Raw genomic sequence first — 24,593 nt, forward strand, 5'->3', positions numbered from 1 at the left:
ATTTTTAAGTACTTTTCATAGTTTTAAGTAGATAACAGTGAAATTCATAACTTGCTTAAAATAACTTAAAATAACTTTATAGTTTACTAGTGGTCCGCCCCGGCTTCGCCCGTGGTACATATTTCGCAATAAAAGGTAGCCTATGTCCTTTCTCGGGTATCAAAATATCTCCATACCAAATTTCATGCAAATTGGTTCAGCAGTTTAGGCGTGATTGAGTAACAGACATACAGACAGAGTTACTTTCGCATTTATAATATTAGTAAGGATACATAAACATTTTTATAATTGCTTCAGTGATAATCGAATTCAAAAAATAACACGCTAATTTCAGGAACTACTAGTCCAATTAGAAAAATTATTTCGGTGTTAGATAGCCCATTCATTGAGGACGGCTATATACCATAACGCTAAGACCAACAGGAGCGGAGCCTCGCGGGTGAAACCGCGAGCGCAGCTAGTCACTACATAGTATAAAACAAAGTCGCTTTCTCTGTCCCTATGTCCCTATGTATGCTTAAATCTACGCAACGGATTTTGATACGGTTTTTTTAATAGATAGAGTGATTCAAGAGGAAGGTTTTAGTATATAATTTATTATGTTTTAGACAAAGCGGGCGAAGCAGCGGGCGGAAAGCTAGTATAAGTATAAAATTAACTTTCATTCACCAAATAAACAATTTCTAACCACTTTGCAATATGTATAATGTGTAATAGACCGCCTCCTCGGTACAGTGGTTGACGCGTGAGCGTAGAACCGAGGGGTCCTGGGTTCGATTCCTGGTGGAGACGAAAAAAAAAATGTCTCGGTCTGGCAGGACACAGAAGGCTGATCACTACTTGTCCCTAAAGAAAAATCGATCAGTGAAACAGATGTATGAATAATGCATCTGCCCCTTACCCCACTACGGGGACACGGGACTTCACTTTTTGCAATATGCAAACCCGGAAGATAAATAAAATAGGTAATCTATATTTACAAACAAAAAACAAACTTTACAAATTCCATATTTCCCTCAGGCACAAATTACTTTCAGTTCGGGAACTGTGGTTTATTTTGTTGGAATATTGTTTGAAAATAAATAATAAATATTGGTAGAATAGTTTGGTTGTGAGAAACTTTGATCTATACTAACATTATAAAGAGGAAAGGTATGTAATTATGTATGTATGTATGGTTTTCACGCATAAACTACTGGACCGATTTTGATGAAATTTGGCACAGACAATCTTTAGACCCTGAGAAAGAACATAGGCTACCTTTTATTGCGAAATATGTACCACGGGCGAAGCCGGGGCGTATCGCTAGTTATAAATAAAATAGTTACAATTAATAACATATTTTAAAAATACAATTTACTTTAAGATCGTTTTTTTGCATTTCAAGAACAGTTTATTTTATTTTATTTGCTTCTTACGTCTACTTTATTAATACTAAGCTCAATATATTATGATATGGTTATGATTATGTATGAATGTTTCTACATTATCTATGTATTTTGATGTCTTATAGGGCCGATTTTTCAATGCTTGGATAAAACTTATCCGTCCAATAAAGTATTACACGATAATATTAAAATGTCACGTAAACTCAAATACGGGCAATTAGAATATTTTTTTAAAACGGGAGTTTTATACATTATTCGACGGATAAGTTTTATCCAAGCATTGAAAAATCGGCCCTTAGTCTTTGAATTAACGTCTATGACGTCACAAAATATCGTAGAAAAGTTCCATTCCTAGGCTGGGTTTCCACTAGAGATGTGCGAGGATGAGTATCGAGGAATGTTTTTGTATAAAACAATTATATATCTTCACTAGCGGTGCGCCCCGGCTTCGCCCGTGGTACCTAATTTAAACTATCCTATCTCTCAAGTTGGATCGCACTGCACATGGTGTGCGAATTTTATTATAATCGGTTAAGTGGTTTAGGAGTCCATTGAGGACATTGTGACACGAGATTTATATATATTAAGATTTAGTTTAAAGTGTGAAGCGTTTAGCGTTTGAAGCGATACTATTGGTTATTTACAATCATATTCCTCACTACACGTCCTCGCACATTATTGGTGGAAAAGCATCCTTATAGTGAAATCGCAAAGTACGTATGAAGAAGACCTATTGCTGTATTAATTCTATAATCCTACTACTTCACGTGAAAATTCGTGGGTATTGACACAGTATTGATGTCTGTTAATCTGGAAAAAGAGACAATTTGACAAACATGTATTTATCTTATATATAAAATTCTCGTGTCACAATGTTAGTCTGCATACTCCTCCGAAACGGGTGGACCGATTCTCATGAAATTTTCTGTGCATATCGGGTAAGTCTGAGAATCGGCCAACATCTATTTTTCATATGTACCACGGGCGAAGCCGGGGCGGACCGCTAGTCTTATATATAAAATTCTCGTGTCACAATGTTAGTCTGCATACTCCTCCGAAACGGGTGGACCGATTCTCATGAAATTTTCTGTGCATATCGGGTAAGTCTGAGAATCGGCCAACATCTATTTTTCATATGTACCACGGGCGAAGCCGGGGCGGACCACTAGTATTTATTTATTTGTAGATCCAACCAAAACAATTACTTACCTGTCACTAAGTAACCAGTAAATGTAAATCTGTTCCACGATATAAAACGATTAACAAGTTTTTATTCCGTTTTTACATTATTTTTCCCCTTTTTTCTTTCTATTCCTATTAGTCGTATCGTGATGTTATATAGCCTATAGCCTTCCTCGATAAATGGACTATCCAACACAAAGAATTTCTCAATCCAAAATAGCAGTATCCTGAGATTAGCGCTTCCAAACAAACAACTTCTTCAACTTTATTTATAACTAGCTTCCGCCCACGACTTTGTACGTGCATCCCCGTTTTTCCCCGTTCCCGCAAGAATTTCGGAAAATCCTTTCTTAGCGGATGCCTACGTCCTAACATCTACCTGCATGCCAAATTTCAGCCCGATACGTCCAGTGGTTTGGGCTGTGCGTTGATAGATCACTATATCAGTCACCTTTGAGTTTTATATATATAGATACTAGCGGTCCGCCCCGGCTTCGCCCGTGGTACATATGAAAAATAGATGTTGGCCGATTCTCAGACTTACCCGATATGCACAGAAAATTTCATGAGAATCGGTCCACCCGTTTCGGAGGAGTATGCAGACTAACATTGTGACACGAGAATTTTATATATAAGATTAGTATAGATAATGGATATAGATATTTCTAATCCAAATCGCAAATCTAGATATACATTTTTACTCCTAAAAAAATATAAAAAATAAAAATCTACGGGACCCATAAATTTAAATATACTTTACCTAAAAGAGCTTTCTCGAACCAGAGGTCCGTTTAATTCAGGTTTATTAATATTTAAGCGAGACCCTGGCTTGGTATCGATCGCTAAGTTAGACTTAAGTGAAACATGCTGGAAGCTACGTTCATGTTGAGGTATGTTGGTTAAGTTATAATAAGTTATCATGTTTCAGCCTGTGTTTTCTTGGGATGTAGATTTTTTGACTTTAAACATGTAATCTATTAGCAGGAGTTGTTAGAATAACTGTTTGCTGGTCTGATTTGTTTTTTTTATGTATTTAATACTAGGTTTCCGCCCGCGGCTTCGCCCGCGCCGTCAAAGAAAAACCCGCATAGTTCCCGTTCCCGTGGGATTTCCGGGATTGCGTCATTTTCCCGGGGTAAAAAGTAGCCTATGTCCTTTCTCGGGTATCAAAATATCTCCATAACAAATTTCATGAAAATTGGTTCAGTAATTTAGGCGTGATTGAGTAACAGACAGACAGACAGAGTTACTTTCGCATTTATAATATTAGTATGGATGTACACAGTGAGACGTTGAGGGTGTAATTTAGATTTAAAAACCTTATGTATTACGACAATGTTATATTATTATTTTTGTAATTGTACCTGTATGTTCTCCAAATGAATGAATAAATAAATAAATTGGTCGATTTTCTTTTTGGGTTAGTATTGAGAAGCACTGTGTTAGAACGAAATTTTTGCGTAAAATTGATTTGATTATTAATTTATTTACAATTCAATATTGAAAGCATTCAAAGTCACTAGTTTTGCTAAACCGTCACGGCTAAGCCAGTTTTGATCCGGGAGAATTAATAAACAAACAAACATCGCATATATTCTTCTTATATATAAAAACTAGCGGTCCGCCCCGGCTTCGCCCGTGGTACATATGAAAAATAGATGTTGGCCGATTCTCAGACTTACCCGATATGCACAGAAAATTTCATGAGAATCGGTCCACCCGTTTCGGAGGAGTATGCAGACTAACATTGTGACACGAGAATTTTATATATATAAAGAAAGATAAAGATAAGATGAATCGCAAAATGTGTTGTCGCATAACTCGAGAACGGCTGAACCGATTTCGATAATTCTTTTTTTATTATATTCCTTGAAGTACGAGGATGGTTTTTATGTAGAGAAAATGTAAATATGTACCACGAGCGAAGCCGGGGCGGACCGCTAGTTTATTATATATTAAACATGATAAGAGCTGCTTCAGTTACACAGTAAAGAGAGCTTCGAGTAATTCTTTATTTAAACTAGCGGTCCGCCCCGGCTTCGCCCGTGATACCTACATGTTTAAGCTATCCTATCTCTCAAGTTGGATCGAACTGCACATGGTGTGCGAATTTTATTATAATCGGTTAAGTGGTTTAGGAGTCTATTGAAGACAAATATTGTGACACGAGATTTATATATTATACTAGTGGTCCGCCCCGGCTTCGCCCGTGGTACCTAAATGTTTTAACTATCCTATCTCTCAAGTTGGATCGAACTGCACATGGTGTGCGAATTTTATTATAATCGGTTAAGTGGTTTAGGAGTCCATTGAGGACAAACATTGTGACACGAGATTTATATATATTAAGATTAAGATAAGAAGATTGTACACAAAAACATATTTTTTTCTTCATCATATCAGTTGTACAATTTTCGATTGTATATTATAGTTATTTAATTTTTTCATAGTTTAACTACTCATTTTTTTACGAAATATTTCATTGTATTTAATAATTCCAATGTACGATAGCCAAAGCAAAGCCATTTTGATAATAATATTAAAAAAATAACGTGAGTACCGAGCACAGTGTCAGAAGTGAAACTTCTTTGGCACAAATCAAAGATCCAAATCGTCGCCTTACTCTATAACGTGACGGTATTGCCCATAAATTTTACTCTCAACGCGTCCAAATAAGTTTCATTTCAAATATTTAGTGGAATTTTACGATTTATTTGATACTAATAAATAATTATAACCATCACACGATAGCCAAAGCAAAGCCGTCAGCTACGGCGCTTAAGCGTTCAAGTTAAGCCAGTATGATCCCGGAATCCTGTCAGAGTTCCAGCATTCGCAATTCTCTTTGTGTTTTTATAACCCTCTTAATTGCAGTACGATTAATCTTTATAATCCCGAAGCCGAAAATATTTAAGCAATTTGTTAAAACTGAAACATTTATTTATTCAATTAGACTTCTTCTAGAAGCATTTTTGAAACGCCATTACATATTTTTAACATTTACCACTGAAAAGTTGAATGGATTAAAGGTTTATTCATTACTAGCGGTCCGCCCCGGCTTCGCCCGTGGTACATATTTACGTTTTCTCTACATAAAAACCATCCTCGTACTTCAAGGAATATAATAAAAAAATAATTATCGAAATTGGTTCAGCCGTTCTCGAGTTATGCGCTTACCAACACATTTTGCGATTCATTTTTATATATAAGAGAAGACTAGCTGTGTTTAAATAATAAATAAATAAATACACTTTATTCAGCACCAAGTAAATACATGTAAAAAAAAGAAACAGACAATATGTTATAAAGCTAAAAAGGCGGCCTTATCGCTACTAAGCGATTTCTACCAGGCAACCTATGGGTAGGATTTTTAATTATAAGAAAGAGGTGAAAACAATAGGTGGTGCAGCAATGAAAATGAATTACACTATATATTTAAACCATATAACTACTCATATTATAAATACATAATAATCTTATATATAAAAATGAATCGCAAAATGTGTTGGTAAGCGCATAACTCGAGAACGGCTGAACCGATTTTGATAATTCTTTTTTTATTATATTCCTTGAAGTACGAGGATGGTTCTTATGTAGAGAAAACGTAAACATGTACCACGGGCGAAGCCGGGGCGGACCGCTAGTATGTTATAAATATAATTTAAGAATACCTACTTATACATTATATACATATGTGTTTCCTGGTTTTGGCCGTATTGCTCCGCTTCTATTGGTCTTAGCGAGATGAATTATAGTCTATAATATGTTGGCCTAACCTGCAAGTAATATTCATTCAAAATTTAAAGTAAATATGCAGTACTTTTTGAGTTTAGTCCGGGCATACATACAAATAGATAAGAATTTTAAAAACTATATTTTTAGCTTCGATATCGATTGTAGATTAAAAGAATTTTCAATCTACAAATTTGACTTTCCTACGGTATTTATGTATTATAGGTAGAAAAATTTATTATTGGGCACAAAAGCAGCCTCATTGCAACAACATCTTTTGAAACTATAAAAACAAAATTTCTAAAACACTATCATTTTTAAAAGTCGGTTAAAACATCCTTCCATCAGGTGACACGATCGCTTTTTATAAAAGGGCTGCAGAAATAATAAAATTTAATAAGCTTAAGTGATGAAAAAATTCCGGCGAGCCAATGATCTGTAAACATGGTTCAAAGGTTGTTGTTATTTTTAAAAGCTTTTCGATAAGACTGTTATGGTTATATATTATATATTATATATTTATATACATATTATAAATGCGAAAGTTTGTAAGGATGTATGGATGTATGGATGTTTGTTACTCTTTCACGTAAAAACTACTGAACCGATTACAATGAAATTTAGCACACATATACAGGTTAACTTGGATTAACACATAGGATAGTTTTTATCCCGGAAATCCCACGGGAACGGGAACTATGCGGGTTTTTCTTTTGGAAACGCGGGCGAAGCCGCGGGCGAAAATCTAGTGGTTATATATTTAGTTAAAAGGAAAACATTACACTATGAGCTATGTCATAAAGCTGAAGAATTTGTTGGTTTGACGCGGTGATCTCAGGAACTATTGGTTCGAATTGAACATGTACCTATTTTTGTTTATGTAGTCCATTTATCAAGAAAGGCTTTAAGTTGGAAGATCAATAAAAAACGTAGCTAAAATATTCTAAATATTCACTTATAATACCACAAGAGCTTCAAAATTATCGGGTATTTTCCGATAGGTTCGTTGCAAACAAATGAAGGAGTCAAGTTTTTAGTCAAGGTTAAAAAATCACGAGCGCGAAGCGCGAGTGATTTTTCCTGAAAAACTTGACGACTTTATTTGTTTGCAGGGAACCTTGAGGGAAATGCCAGATAATTTTGAAGCTCGTGTGGTATTCGGGAGATTATTTTTCCGTCCAAATATCGGCCGATAATTTCACAATTGAATTGAACCTGTCAGTTTGACGTCAACGACCAGAGAAAATTTTCAAAAAATTATCAGTATAATACCATGTAGGTTGTACCACGTGACGTCGAATGGTGCAATTCTATTGGTCGATATTTGGGTCGGAAAAATAATCAGTATAATACCATGTAGGTTGTACCACGTGACGTCGAATGGTGCAATTCTATTGGTCGATATTTGGGTCGGAAAAATAATCTATAGGTAATTAATTAAAAGACGACATTAAAATATTGCTTTCTCTTTTAGTCTACCATCACATTTAATAATAATTTTAATACCAACAGCTATATAATTAACAACACAGCATGGTTTAACGTAACAAAAAATAAAAACTAATAATCGTATTGCCTGGAAGAGATAACTCTTTTGCTATAAGGCCACCTCTATAGATATAGTATCTATAATGTTTGTTATTTTGGTGTAAAGAGTTAATGTCATTCACAATTTATTGATTTGTTTATTTAGTTGTACGTGAATCTGACACTGTTAAAGCCCTTAAAGCTCTTGAGTCCAATGCCATTGGAGTCGATGGATTATCCTTAGAGATGATTAAACTTGCTCAGTCGCTCATAGTGCCAGCCCTGACTCATTTGGTGAACAAGTCTTTTGATACCAGTATTTTTCCGGACCTTTGGCAGGAGGCTATAGTCAGACCGTTAAAAAAAGTGCCTAATCCACAGGGAATCAAAGATCTCCGCCCCATTAGTATCTTACCTTGTTTTTCCAAGGTAATCGAAAAAATTGTTCACTCACAACTTTCTGGTTTCCTCGAATCTAAAAACATTCTTCCACATCGACAATCAGGCTTTAGAAAAGGTAGGAGTACTACAACCGCTCTACTGGATGTAGTGGACAATATATTGGAAGCTCAGGATGATGGTAAGTGCAGCATTTTGGTCTTGTTGGACTATTCCAGAGCATTTGACACCATAAATATTGAACTTCTTTTAGCTAAATTAATTTACTACGGTTTAAATGACCCAGTTGTTCATTGGTTCAGGAGTTATCTTAGTAAGCGATGTCAAAGTGTGGCTGTAGAAGATGATGATGGCAAGATTTGCTATTCGCAACCTGTAGGTCTTAAGCGAGGAATTCCTCAGGGTACGATATTGGGCCCTTTACTTTTTATCCTCTACACCGCTGATATAATTAACAATATACATCATTGTAAATACCACCTTTACGCAGATGATATTCAGCTGTATATCTCATTTACGCCTCAGGAAAAGCTTACAGCCATCGAAAAACTAAATTCCGATCTCACCCGCATAGCTACATGGTCTGAAGAAAATGCCTTAGTTTTAAATCCTTCTAAAACTAAATTCATGGTTCTGGGGTCTCAACATCACATCAAAACTATTGAGCAAACGATTCCTCCAATATACGTAAATGGAGAGGCGATAGAGCGGGTGAAAGAGGCTCGCAATCTCGGCATCGTCTTCGACGAGTCACTGCGGTTTGAAAAACATATTAACCAAACAATTTCCAATTGTTACTACCGGCTGAAAGTTCTCTACCGTATCAGAAGCCATTTGTCGACCAAGCTCAGAATTAGACTATGTGATGCCTTAGTGTTGTCCAAATTTAACTATGGGGACGCGTTGTATGGAGATCGAATACTCGCGCGTTCAAAGAAAGCTATACAACGAGTACAAAATGCGTGCGCCCGCTTTTGCTGGGATGTGCCCCCCCGATCCCATATAACGCCATACCTGAACAACGCCAGGATTTTAAACATGCAAAATCGTCGAAGGCTGCATTTTGCCGTTCTGCTGTTTGCAGTCATACGGTCTAATGTACCTTCATACCTTTTCGAAAAATTATCCTGGTTGGGAAATTCGGACACGGTATACAGAACGAGGGCGTCTTTATTTGGTTTAGCTGTGCCTCGACACCACACCATGGCATTCAGAGGTGCCTTTAAATATCGAGCAACTAAATGTTGGAACAATTTGCCTCCACCATTACGAAATAAAAGCAGTTTGCCGAGCTTTCGTAATGGATTCAAAAAACTTATAATACAGCAACAAATCAGCCAACCTTAGTTGCTCTTTAATAAAATAAAAAAAATATCTATATATATAACTATGTATATAAAAATAAGGCAATATTATCTTAGTCTATTTATTTTTACTTTATCTGTTATTTTATTATTTTTATCAGTGTGTTGAATTTTTTACCTTAGAATAGTATTAGCATATGATATATAAGTAAATAGTATATTTAAATATTCTTATGTATACGCATATAATGGATGTATATTTTTAAATGTGTATTTAGATTTATAATTTATTAATTAATTTTAAGTAATTTATAATTTTGTAGCACCTATCACTGCAAACGTCAGTTGCGATATGGGAACCACTGAAAATCAGTGCTGCGGCTCTAAAGCCACAGATTTCCTGAGTGGTATCCCTATCCAACACACATATATTCAACCACACAATACCTTTGACCTATTGTTGTATAATGTAAATGGCATGCATACTTCTTTTTATTGTAATTTTCATATTGTTTTTGTTCGATGCATGTTACTTTGTTGTTTTTTCTTTGTATGTTTTATTTCTTTTATTTTTGTGTGTTGGATTAAATGTTTTTTCTTTCTTTCTTTCTTTCTAGTTTCTTATTTCTATTTTCTTATCATAATAATAAATAAATCAATACACTCATAGACTCATATAGGCCACTAGCCTCTTAAATGATTATTAACTCCACAGGATCGTAGCACTTGAGTGCTTGTCGTAGCTCGCTACGGGTTACGGGCTACGAGCGTAGCAATTACGCTCTGTAGAGAAGCTACGAGAATATTGTAGTAGAATTTTCTAGATGGTTTACGTACAAACATGTTTCAAGTATTAAATACTGAACCGATTTTAGTGGATTTTTGTGTATTGATAGATTGAAGTACCTATGTAGTTATTAATGATTGTATGGAATATAATTGTATTAATGACTAGCTGTTGCCCGCGACTTCGTCCACGATTCGGTCGTTTTTCGTCATTCGTCGTTTAAAAAAAATACGTGACACTTTATTTTTGAATGTTCTTAATTGTCTCTTATAAAATTTAACTACATTAAAATTGAATACTCTTATAAGAAAATCTTAAAATCATCGAAAATCATAGACATCGAATATCTGAGGAAAACATGAATGAATGTGATTTAAATTCTACATTTCTTAGTAATTAAAATAATAATCTAAATTAAATGTAGATTAACAGTTTGAGCGCACCATTATAGAATATGTACCTAAGTAATAAATTACGTTAGTTTACATTGTAACTTTACTAAAAACACGATGACTTTCTTTCGCGCTCGGTACCACAAACTAAACATGTTTGTGGTACGTGGCCCGCGTCACTTTACCCCCCACGAGTTCCCCTCCGTTGCTATGCGAAAATACATTCGTCGCCCTACTGTAGGAAAAATTGTAATACTGCGGCCTGGGCGTTATAACACGCTCAGGGAATTCCTGAGTGCTGATAGACTTCCGTCTATCGGCATTTATACCAATTTTATATTAATATCACCATCTTGAGGAAAAGCTTCTAATGTCGATTTAAAACGCATATATACGGATTAACCTGATGAATTAACATGTTCTAAAATTGTGAAATGAGTTCAGTTTTAAATTCGAGAAATATTGATTTCTTGTATTCGATTATTCGTCGTAGTCGAATACAAAATATATTTAAAGAAACTTAGGTTGGCCTTCAGGCAAAAGGGATCCTATCAAATGATAAACTTGACCTTGTATCTTAAAAGTAAGAATGAAAGGAGCATCTAATAATTGTTGAGCACCAAAGGATCATTTAAAACGCAATACTATAAGAGCTAATATTGTCTAAGAACTGTTTAGATTGCACATGTTCCTCTAAAACTTAAAAGTAGTGATTTCAAAGGTTCCGGCGTATCTTCAAACGAAAGCCGACTCCTTACTCCACTTTAAAGCATTACAAAAAGAACATACTACGTTAATATCGCCTATACAGAAGATGATCTGTAATCAATTGTGAGGTTATAAGCAAACCCACTTTTATATTATTTTGTCGGACCACACCACCGAATTTGTAGATTGATCTTCTATGTTTACCTCTAAGTCATTAAGACTATGTCGAAATCTGTTTGCAATAAGACGGGCCTCTCGCTATTCGTCCGTTTAAAGAGACCAATAGTTTCAATTCTTAATCTTTCATTAAACAAACTTATTAATCGTTCTTGTCTCAAATAATGGTAATATTCGCGTCCCTACTCTAGTCATTGCTTATGCTCATGTTCATCTTCGAGAGATCGAATAATATTATGGTGCACCCTATTATTTGTCAAACGGTCTTCATATTGAGTAAAAGTTTCAGAATTCTCGAGATAAAATATGACGATCGTGATCAGCTGTGAGACGTAATTCCCTCTCAGTGAGGGTTTCGGTCTCACGGGATAGTACAATATGCCATTTGCGATCAGCTGTGAGACGTTATATATACCCTCAGTGAAGGTTTCGGTCTCACAGGATAGTACATGCCGTTCGCGGTCAGCTGTGAGCCGCAATTCTCGTTGTGAAGCGGTTTCAGGTTCGGCATAACACATGTTGTTTTCGGTCAATAGTAAGCCTCTTATCTCTAACGATCCTTGAGAACTCTTATTTCTCATTTTCTTAACTTTGCTCGAATTTCGATATATAAAGATTTTTTAGGTGGCACTGATGCGGGTGAATAAAAATTAAAACGGACTAAGAGTGTTATAATCTCAATCATCATCATCAATACATATAATAAAATTGTGGAAAAGTGATGTCTGTACAATTAAAATATGTAGAAAAAAATTAGCAGGTGTTATTATTATCGAGAAATCGAGAGAAACCATTTTTTTCTCTTAAAAGCTCCCCCCCTCCCACTTCCCGAACTCCGATTGACCGTAATTTATTTTTCCTTACATTTTTATCATATCCTTTTCTAATGGGTTTCATCCTACTGCGATTTTTTTTTGTTTCAAAAATTATCTACCCTGGTGTATAGGTAAATTTTCCACATAAAATGTCCTTTAAATTATGTCGTATTATATTTTTAACCCCCGACGCAAAAAGACTGGTGTTATGTGTTTGACCGCTATGTATTTCTGTGTGTGTGTGTGTGTGTCTGTCTATGGCACCGTAGCTGGCTAACAGGTAAACCGAATTAGATGCGGTTTTTTTTGTTAGGCAGAATATTTTCCGACGCTGGTTCTTAGATAAAGTGTATCAAAATTGGTTCATCCACTTATTATACCTACATAGGGGTAAAAGTGGGAATGAAAAAAATGAAAGTTATAATTTATTTTTAAAGATCGTCGGGAAGTTTATGAAATTATTTATTCCTTTTTCTATACACTTTTCTTCGTCTAAACGGTTTAGTTACGTGCTCTCTCTCTCTTCAGCCTTTAGTTACGTGCGTGAGACAGGAAAGATCTAATTTGGATTTGTTTCTGGATTTGATAAAAACTGAGTATCGATTAAGCTGATCAGTGGCTACTGGCTACACCATAGATTATTAAAAACATCCGTTTAAGAAAGGAAGGAAATAGAATTTGCTCCTCTCCCCCCCCCTGGTTCCTAAAAAATAATATGACATAATTTAAAAGAAATTTTACGTAGAATTAGTTAGGCATTTCTTTTTTTGATTTTCGATATTATATACTAATCATAATTTTTAATTACAATATGTAGTAACTATTTGGTATAGGTTAGGCATTTCATTTCTTGATTTTCTTTAATAATTTGGTACGTAAGTTTTTTAGCTCAGTTTAGTAAGAAATTTTAATAACAATTCTTTTAATTATTTATGGTAGTACAACAGTACAGTATGGTTGTACGTATTTACTCAATAATTGTATGTTAAGTAGTAATTCAGCATGGGCGTAGCCACGGTGGGGCTGGGTGGGGCGCTTACCCTGGCTTTGATCTGGTAGGTACTAATTGTGAAGGGGAGTGGGCGTGGGCGTGGGATTGGGACTGAACGTGGCATATGGCGTGGGAGTGCGAGTGGGCGCGGGAGTGGGAGCATGAAAATAAAAATGATTTTTTATTGTTGCCCCACCCTGAGCCCATGGTCATAGGTCCCATAGTCACTATTCCACGCGAACGAAGTCGCGGGGACAGCTAGTAGACAAATATAATCAGAAAGCTTTGAACTCCTAAGCTCAACCATAAAAGATAGACATTTATGATGTCGGGAGATATTTTTTATATAATATGGAGAACATTTCTTTCATACTTGATTTCTGTGTAGCTTTAACCATTAAGATACACGCATTAAGAACGCACACGCGACGAAAGCTTAAAAATGGAGTTGCTGCTCTGCTCACGAATATGAAAAATAATTGTACCAAGTTTCGTTTAAATCCGTCGAGTAGTTTTTGTTTCTATAACGGTTATACAGACAGACAGACGGACAAACATTTTTGACGTCGATGTCGATCTCTAATCACCTCGTGATAGTTATTTAGGAAATATATTTCATGTGCAGAATTGACCTCTACAGATTTAATATAAGTAGGTATACATATATTTAGATTCCAATTTCCATGTAACGTTAAATTCGACTATATAATAACTAACAGACAACGCAGGTTACTCTCGTTTCCGTAAGTTGAGGCGGCTACATATTCGGTCCTAATAACATGACTTTTTGTGAACGAAACGACAGCGCGGTTTAATTCGATGCCAACACCATCAGAAAAAAGGAAATATTTTTAACTTTGAAAAAATATTATGATTTACACTATTAATACTATTTTAACATTAACACAAAATATAAGACTGTGAGTGTGTAAAAATAAATCCAGCTAGATTCACATCACACTTATGTTTATAATTAGGTATACGACATGAAAATATATTAATTACCAAGCAATAATCATACAGATAAATACTGAACAAAAGTATTAACAGTCAAAGTATATTTTTACTAACAACATGTAAATGATGAAGGAATAATAATTATCAACGAACTAACCTTTTTGTATTAGAGTCCCGCCTCGTGATCGAATTATTAAAACACGAAGATTTTAAAAAATGTAACCAATGAACACAATCAATATTAGATTAACTGTAATGGTGTCTAGTTTGACTTAAAATAATATACATCTACCCTCACTTTTAAAAATGTAGTATATTCACACGAATTATATAAGCGCACCTTATAGGGAAGGGAAGATTTATTATGGGTTAAAAAGTTAAATAAATAAATAACATAATTATATTTAAATTATTAATTTTTAACATTGTGTTCAGTAGTGTTAACATGTAAATTGATTTGATTTTTACGAAATCTCATAGATGGCGCTGAATCAAATTTGTCTTTATAGTACTAAGATTCATTAAACAGTTTCTCTGCCCAAATAACGTAAATGACGTAGTTTTTATAGTGTAAAGCTAGATAATAGCACGGCTTACTCAAAAACAACATTTAAACATGAGTCTTTAGATTGTACGCTGTCGTAGTTCACGGAATACGTAAGAAAAGTAAAGGTTCACAGCTCCTCCCCCGGAGGTGATAGCATGATAATATGTTTAAAAAAACCTCACACGACCTGTTAGTAATATTCATGCAAAATTTGAAGTCAATCTATGCAGTACTTTTCGAGATTAGCTCGGACAAACATACAGACAAACAGACAAACAGACAAACAGACAAACAGACAAACAGACAAAAATTCTAAAAACTATATTTTTGGCTTCTATATCGATTATAGATCATGGATTATGTATTCTTTTAAAAAAATATTCAATGTACAGTTTTGACTTTCCTACGATTTTATTATATGTATAGATTGTATATATTCTTAACTGGCTTATAATTCTGTATCAATATATTAAGAAATGTTATTTATGCTGTATGATTACGAATAAATACGATACGATTACGATAGTTTAGTCGTGAATGCGAGAATCAATTATCTATACAGTAGTAAAGAAGTGGTGAGTATAATTAACTAATTTTGTATGAAATTGTTATTTATGTATGACTAGTTCCGCTTCGCGGTTTCACCCGCGTGGCTCCGCTCCCATTGGTCTTAGCGTGATGATAGATACTGCCTTCCTCGATAAATGGGCGATAGCCCATTAGAAAAGGTGTTAGATATAACACCGGAAGAATTTTTCAAATCGGACCCTACTGGTCCGATTTGAAAAATTCTTCCTGAGATTAGCGCGTTCAAACAAACAAACTTTTCAGCTTTATAATATTTATAATAAATTATTAGTAAATTAGTATTAGTATAGATAAGCGTAAATGAAAAACAGTTGACTTGCACTACTTCAAAAAATAAAAATCTCTTAAATTTTTGTTCCAAATACCGTATTTAAAAAATAGTCCTATCAAAATTGAAGGAAGAAATAATATAGTGCTTAAATGTATTTCTTGTATTCGTTAATTACTACACAATTAAACTATATTTAATTTTCTTTAACTTATAAAAATATATAAAACTTATTTGTCGAATAATGTATAAAACTACCATTTTAAAAAAGTAATCTAATTGCCCGTATTTGACAGTTTACGTGACATTTTAATATTATCGTGTAATCCTATAACGGACGGATAAGTTTTATCCAAGCATTGAAAAATCGGCCCTTATGAAATACCTAAGTCCTAAGCCAAACTATTATGTTTTTACGTTAATATATATAACAAGTTGCGTATAAGAATTTCAATCACAATACGGTAGTTATTTTCTATGTTACTAAGTCATAGCTAAGTAAATGGAGCTTTACTTGATAGAGGCATCATCTAAGGGCATCATTATAGTGTAATAATCTGTAATGATACATTCTAAATGGCGCTTGTGGAATGTTTTCGTTGTATTATGTACTAAAGCTAATCGCGTTTTCAAAGAAAAGCTCATAGTTCAAGTTCCTGTGAGATTTCCGAGATAAAAAGTCGTCTATGTCTTATTCTGTGTCTTCAGCTACTTACATACCAAATTTCATTGTAATCGGTTCTGTAGTATTTGCGTGAAAGAGCAACAAACATCCATACGTCAATTCTCACAAAATTTCGCATTATTATTAGTAGGATTATAATATTGACTAGCTTTCCGCCCGCGACTTCGTCCGCTTTATCTAAAACCTAATAAATTATATACTAAAACCTTCCTCTTAAATCACTCTATCTATTAACAAAAAACCGCATCAAAATCCGTTGCTTAGTTTTAAAGATTTAAGCATACAAAGGGACATAGGGAAATAGGGATAGAAAAAGAGACTTTGTTTTATACTATGTAGTGATTAGTAGGATTATATTATTGACGACTTAAATAAACTATTTATGCCCTAATTTTGCCCCATACCCGAACGGCCGGTTAAAATTAAACCTCCGTTACACCTTTCTTTGAGGTATGAATGGTTCTATGTAAAGGTGAAAAAAACTAGGTCATCGGGCGGGATGTATATTTTTTGGCTCATTTTCATACGGCAGAGTTTTGAAGAGCCGTTTAGCTATGTAGCTATAAACCCTAATCAAGCTTTTTGTGGTTATTTAAACGTAGTTTTGTTGTGTTCCTATGGTAATTGTTTTTGGGGTAACGTCCTATATATTTATTTAACCACAAACCAAGAATAACTCCGTGTATAACACTTTATTGTGCAAGAAAACAAGTTCATAAAGGTAACACTATTACATTAAATAAAAGCACATAGAGCGGCCTTATCACTTTGCAGTGATCTCTGCCAGGCAAGTACGGGCAGAAAGGCAAAGCGAAATTAAATAAGACATACTACATACATACATTATAATAAACTATAAATATTATACTAAAACTTTCCTCGAAATTTACTCTATCTGTTAAAAAACCGCATCAAAATCCGTAATGTGGTTTTAAAGATTTAAGCATACATGGACGGACAGACATCGACAGTGACTTTGTTTTATACTATGTTAATATGTAATATTTTATGGCAATATGTCTGTGTCTGTGTATTTCTGGTTAGGCTAGAGAGTGATGTAATTTTACCGCATTGAAATGTATCATTGTGTCAAAATAGTGATAAATATTGATGTACTACATCCATATCTGATAAGATACTAAAGGATTCTTACTTTTCTGTAAGCATAAAGTAGACTGAACATTTAAAGAAGTGCCCTATATCCTAAGAAAATGCAAAACTCTACGTACCTATAGGAGGAAACAGTCCATTATAATATGATAAAGTGAAGTCCCATGTCCCCTAGTGGGGTAAGGGGCAGATGCATTTTACATCTGTTTCACTGATCGATTTTCTTTAGGGACAAGTAGGTGATCAGCCTTCTGTGTGCCTGCCTGCCATTTTTTTTCTTCGTCTCCACCGGGAATCGAACCCAGGACCCCTCGGTGCTACGCTCACTCATCAACCACTGAACCAAGAAGGCGGTCATTATATTATATGATACGTAGATAAAATTCAAATTTTATAAATTCCGATATAATCTTTATTTATTTAGGCCACGCGGGCGAAGTCGCAGTAGCAGCCAGTATTAAATGCACATTCCAATCACTTTAACCGGATTTAAACCGCGAAATAAAGCGTGTTTTAAATCGATCGCGTAATTTGATTCGTTGGAAAGCGCAAGGCAATAATTTTGAATACAAAGTGACTTTGAGGGGACGTCTGAATATCTTATATTGTGTATCTTGCTTGGAATTTCGAGTTTCCTTATTACTTTGGGTCTAAGTAATAGACTTATTTAAATGAGTTTATATTTAAAACAAAAAAAATATATTTATTATAATTTTTTTTGGCATCGAGTACTAATTGGCATTGTAAAATAATTATCTACCTATCACTACATAGTATAAAATAAAGTCGCTTTCTCTGTCCCTATGTCCCTATGTATGCTTAAATCTTTAAAACTACTCAACGAATTTTGATGCGGTTTTTTTTAATAAATAGAATGATTCAAGAGGGATGTTCAAATATATAAATTATTAAGTTATAGACAAAGCAGGCGAAGCTGCGGGCGGAAAGCTAGTATAATATAATAAAAATGAATCGCTTAATGTGTTGATACTTGCAAAAGTCTAGAACGGCTGGCTGAGCCGATTTCGGTAATTCTTTTTTTATAACGTTTATAACTTTCTTGAATTAGGACGATGGTTCTTATAGAGAAAACGTAAACATGTAGTACGGGCGAAGCTGGGGTGGGTCGCTAGTAATATAATAAAACAGTTTTCTTATACTTTGCTATCAGTAAAAATAAATGACTTGTGCTGTAGGAACACGGTATATAAAAGTAGCTGAGCGGTACGGGGACTATGATACGAATACAGGGAAAACCGGAAAATTAATTTAAAAAATAATTCTGAATCGTATGCTCAGTTCTGATGATATTCTGCTTAATAATGCAGTGAAATATCGTATTTCCATTGGAATATATTATTTTACGAGTAATTCTAAGATTCTTCCATATCCAATTTCAGCTGTTCTCGAAGTTGCCCCTGCTTGCCTATACACATCACAATAATTAAAGGTCAATTAAGGGTGCAATTCCAATATTGCCCCTGTTGCACGTATGTGCGTAGCCGGCTTTAAATAATATATATTAATTTAAATCGCTACAGCCTATGACTTATACCAATCTGAGGGCGTTTTTATATTCTCCGTCTAATGGTATCTATTTGTTTTTTTAATGTCTCGCCCTTTTGAGAGCGAGTTCGATGCCCCGTTGCGGCAATTATCTTTATCTTATTAAAACTTTCTTTGTTATTTGTAACTAGCTTCCACCCGCGGCTTCGCCCGCGTGGTATTTTGATAATAGGTAGCCTATGTTCTTTCTCAGGGTCTAAGGATTGTCAGTGCCAATTCTGTAGATAATATTAGATACTTGGGCATAACTCTGGATAAACTTTTAAATTATAAAACTCATATTGGTCTCCTAACAACTAGGGTCAGAAAACTTATTTATATTTTTAAAAATTTGAGACACGTCACGAACACTGCCGTTCTACGCACCGTCTACTATGCCTTGTGCGAATCTATTGTCACATACTGTATTGTATGTTGGGGAGGTGCCGCAAAAACCATACTAAAGCCCCTCGAGGTGGCTCAAAGAGCAGTTATGAAAGTCTCCACGTTTAAACCTATGCAGTATTGTACAACCGACCTGTACAAAGATTGGAAGGTTCTCACCGTTAGACAACATTTTATTTTACAGACTATTATTTTACAACACCGATTAACACCTCTAGTTACAATCTCGTTTCGACGAAAGAACAAAATCTGCACTGTTCCTCGGCCATATAGCAGGTTCACCAAGAGGTTCTTTTACTTCCTCGGACCCTATTTGTATAACAAAATTAATGATAGTCTTAGCATCTATGCCTTACCGTATTCTAAATGTAAATTAACCGTACGCGTCTTTCTATTAGGAAAAACTTATGACGAGACAGAACAACTTCTTGAGATACTGGCTTAAAGTGTAAACGTGACTCTTGCTTAAGACGATACACAAAAAAAAATCTACTGCTTGGCGGGCGGAGTCTAATAGCTCGCTATCGCGAACGCGGGTGTGCGCGGAGTCATTCTTGCAAACTCGCCGCGCTGCCGCTGGCCGACTCGGGACAAACATGTATGGAGTCGTCATACAGTTATAATATTCTTATACATATATTTAATTGTTGATTTATTGGTTTTATTTTCTTGCTTATAAACAAATAATCTTCTTTTTAACAACTACTTAGACATTATTAATAATAATATTTCGTAATGTTTACTTTATTACAAAATAATACAGGTTATAAATAATCTTTAAAATAACAAAAAATATTGTTACTCTGAAAAAATGAAATGGTACTCAATAACGCGGACTACTGAATGGATTTAGATAGAATTTGATGCTGACGTAGATATTACGTCATGCCCAGAAATGAAAGGTAATATTTCTGAAAGAAGTTATAAACCCTAAGAGCGTATACGCATTATGCGGGTAACCGCATTGCGGGTAGCCGTCCGGCTGACCGCAAGCACAATTATGTACGTAATATTCATTTCTATGCGCACTGTGCGGTCTGCGGTTACGTACATAATTGTGCTTGCGGTCAGCCGGACGGCTACCCGCAATGCGGCTACCCGCATAGTGCGTATAGGCTCTAATTCTTCTCAGTCAAAATCAAGAGTGGAAGATATCACTAATACAGTAAAACTGATGCGAAACTTTGGATGTTAATTTGTATATTTTTTTGTTAGTTGTTACTTAATCACGTCAAGACTACATTACCAATTTTGATAAAATATAGCTAATTGCCTGGATTTACACATAGGATACTTTTTATCCGAACTGAACACTTCTGTGGGATAAGACAGGATTCACGATATAATCTAATTCCACGCGGGCAAAGCCGCGGTCGGAATGATATTTTTTTAAATAAAAAAATTGTTTAAAAAAAAACACAAAATATATTGACGCATGTATTTATTTTTTGCACTCTATTATAATTGTAATTATTCATTACAAATAATCAAAATAAAATAGCCAGAACAAAGTTAGGCCCTGGTAGGGTAGGTAGGCAGGTACAGCAATGTGAGACGAACACTGGCTTATTTATACCAATAATAATGTATTATAAACATTAAATTAAGTTTACTTTCTAACAACAAAAATACATAATATTAGCTAATGTGAAAGCGAATCAACCAATCATCCCACAAAAATGAAATGTGCACACAAATATTCATCCAAATCGGTTCATGTCATTAGGAGGAGCGACTGCAGCGCCATCTTCCGGGCCCAATTGTGTTTCCAGATCACCCAGGAACTCAATTTAATATACTTACACAAAATTTTTCGAAATGAAAACTCACATTACTATGTAAATATGAATATAAACCTGTTTTATTACTAAGCAATTTCCCGCACAGGTGTAGTAAGTATAAATGAAATAAATATCAACATCAAATTCTTTATACAACATACTTATCTACCACCTTCTAAGAAATGTAATTCTTGAAATTATTTCGTATTTTTTTTAAATATAATACTACTCCAATGAGCTCCTGTTCCATATTATGTCCGCCATACTTCCACTAAGTTCACCATGATTTTTTATTTCTTTGCACTTTGTTGCTTTTTGCTAAAAATGGAATCATGCGATAAAACCAGTAGAGCTTTGATAACATACATTTTTGACTGAATAAAGGTACTTACGAAGGAGTGGATTCACATTGTGAACAATCAGTGGGTTTATTTTCCTTCTGGATTCCGGATTTCTGAACAGATTATTTATGCTATAAATGAAAAAATCTTACACATTCGTTATGTACTTAAAACAGGGGTACATATCAAACATCGTCTATAATACAATTATCATCAAATTTAAAATAAAACCAACTTACTTCATTAATTTGTTCCAATTGTAAGCATTCTTTTTCCTCCAACCTTTATGTTTCTTCTTCTTATTTTCTTTATTGTCCCCATTTGTCTCATTTTGTCTTATCGTGTTGTCACCCTTTTTTACGATTGCGCGAGCGACACAAGTTCCCCGTGTGACGGCCGTAGCGGGAATGACTCGTGCAGCGATCGGGGTAGGAAGGTACAGGGCGGCTCTCGCTATATTGGCTGGTCGCGTTCTAATTTCAAGTATTTCTTGTTTATTTCAAAACCATCGCATATTTCAAAATTCTAACACGGTAGACGTATAGGTTGTATATTTTATAGTTGATATCCAAAAAGTCGTAACTTTACATTTGTTATTTCGAAGATGCCAGAGATTAAAAAAAAATAACAATGATAACTTTGTATTTTTTTTCTATCGAGAAAATATCATGGAATCATGTTTCTAAAACGGTAGACGTATTGTGTTACTATTGAACTTTCTTGTCAAGAATTTTCATCACGACAACTTTAATAATATAAAAATTACGAAGGTTTGAAAAGGGCCGTAAATGTTAGAAAAATTAATTCATCACCTTAAATACAATATAATATTTCAGACACACACACACACACACACACACACACTTACACGCACAAATATATATACTTTCATACGATACAGTTTCATACGACACACCAGCATTCTCACATCTTAAATTTATACATATTTTTTTTTTTCTCTACTCTCTATTCTAACCAATTTTAATATTATAATTAAGTATTTGCTAAGAGGCTTTTTGTGAATTTATTTTAGAGGCAAGCTGTTTCTCCTAAACACAGGTTGCCCAGTAACCTAGCTAGGGAAACATTGGCTTGTATAAATTGTTTTGGTAGCCTTTTATTTATATAATTATATAATTTTACATAATTTTACATTTACATTTTACAATTTGGTAACACGCTACACCCTCATAGACGTATTCATTGGAGACAACTAGGCCAATCGATTCACTGAAAACGAATTTCCATATATTTCCCACCACCCTAGAAGCAAGCTCGTCGGTCTCGACTCACAGACATTCAGACGTTTCGGACCGCGGCCTGCGCGCGCGTTAGTGTGTACCATAGTGCTGTGACAGTGATGCGAGCGTGTATACTCAACTTTATTTTGTGATAGATATGTATGTGTGTATAAAAATTAAAAAATTAAAAAAAAATTTCATCAAAATCGGTAGAGAGGTTTAAGCGGGAAAGCGTAACAGACAGACAGTTACTTTCGCATTTATAATATTAGTAGGGATTATTTAAGTCAAAAGCTACTAGATCGATTTTAAAAATTATTTTACATAATGATCATATTTATTCTGCAGTGGACATATGGGCTGTTGATTATAATAAAAGAAAAAATAACATAAAAGAAAGGGCTTTTTTATAAGAAAATTGATTTTATAAAAAAGCGCAGAAAATCCGCGTTATCTTAAGCGATAAAGGAAAACAATAAAAATCTATCGTACCCTCTTTGTTTGTCTATTATTTGATTGCTTTTCAATCCTCGAAACGGAATCACTTGAGAAAGTAACGAAATTGATGAAACGACTTAAATAAGTACATACATACAAACATAAACATGCATATTATTGAAGTGATTCTTTAGGCGCGTTGAGAGTAAAATTTCAAGGTCGCGTCATGGCAATACCGTCACGTCATGGAGTAAGGCGATTTTGGTATCTTTGAATCTTGCCAAAGAATGATATAATAAATACTTAGTACCTATACGTACCATTAGATTACCGATTTAAAAAATGTGTTAATTGCGCGACATTTTACATTTACAGGTAACAAATAAAAAAATTATATTATTGCGTAATATAACACATTTTCCTTAATGTGTTGTTACTGTAATATTTTATAGAAAACTAGCGGTCCGCCTCGGCTTCGCCCGTGGTACATATTTACGTTTTCTCTACACAAGAACCATCCTCGTACTTCAAGGAATATAATAAAAAAAGAATTATCGAAATCGGTTCAGCCGTTCTCGAGTTATGCGCTTACCAACACATTTTGCGATTCATTTTTATATTATAGATAGATAAGTTTTAACCAAGAAAAATTGGACCTAAATAAACTTTTAAACATGCTTTTTTAACATACTTACTACAATCATTAAACCGATCTCAATACAATTAAAAAAGATACCAATTGATCAGACAATAGCTTATAAAGTGGTTCGCTGACAAGTGTAATACAACGAATGTACCCCCTTCGTTACTTCGTTCTATCCTTTTACACCCCACATGGGGTATGGGCCAAGGGACGAACTTATATTACTATAATTTATTTCATTTCATTTCATTTCATTTCATTTCATTTCATTTCAATTTGACTAGCTGTTCCCCGCAGCTTCACCTGCGTTGTGCCTGCGTGGAAAAGATTTTCATTGTACAAACTTGCATCCCCTATTTTATCCCCTTGGGGTTAGAATTGATCAAAATCCTCGCGGATGCCTACGTCCTAACATTTACCTGCATGCCAAATTTCAGCCCAATCCGTTCAGTGGTTTGGGCTGTGCGTTGATAGATCACTATGTCAGTCAGTCAGTCAATCACCTTTGAGTTTTATATACCTACCTATTTAAGAAGACGTTGATGTTATTTGGTTTCTTTACCTGTGTGTGTTACTGAGTTGGTCCAATATTAAATTTATCGAAATTAATTTAGCGGTTTCTGTACCACAAATATTTGTCTA

General features: G+C 34.6%; 1 protein-coding gene and 1 long non-coding RNA gene across 4 annotated transcripts in view; both read right to left on the reverse strand.

The window, feature by feature from the left end:
- LOC149475005 (cytotoxic granule associated RNA binding protein TIA1) overlaps positions 1 to 24,593 on the reverse strand; it is a 116,743-nt gene that overhangs the window by 27,170 nt on the left and 64,980 nt on the right. The gene's annotated exons all lie outside the window — the stretch shown is intronic.
- Positions 20,711 to 22,074, reverse strand: LOC149475006 (uncharacterized). 2 transcript variants are annotated; one of them, XR_016318159.1, is made up of 3 exons: positions 21,869 to 22,074; positions 21,681 to 21,742; positions 20,711 to 21,606 (listed from the first exon to the last, which is right to left on the reverse strand). It is a non-coding gene; the product is annotated as an uncharacterized LOC149475006 (long non-coding RNA). The 2 variants fall into 2 exon arrangements; XR_016318160.1 differs by having other exon boundaries at positions 21,681 to 21,760.

The sequence above is a fragment of the Colias philodice genome, chromosome 31, assembly GCF_061535455.1.
Source record: "Colias philodice isolate Cphi_HAF_F1 chromosome 31, ilColPhil1 Martin Lab GWU primary, whole genome shotgun sequence".
Lineage (NCBI taxonomy): Eukaryota > Metazoa > Arthropoda > Insecta > Lepidoptera > Pieridae > Colias > Colias philodice.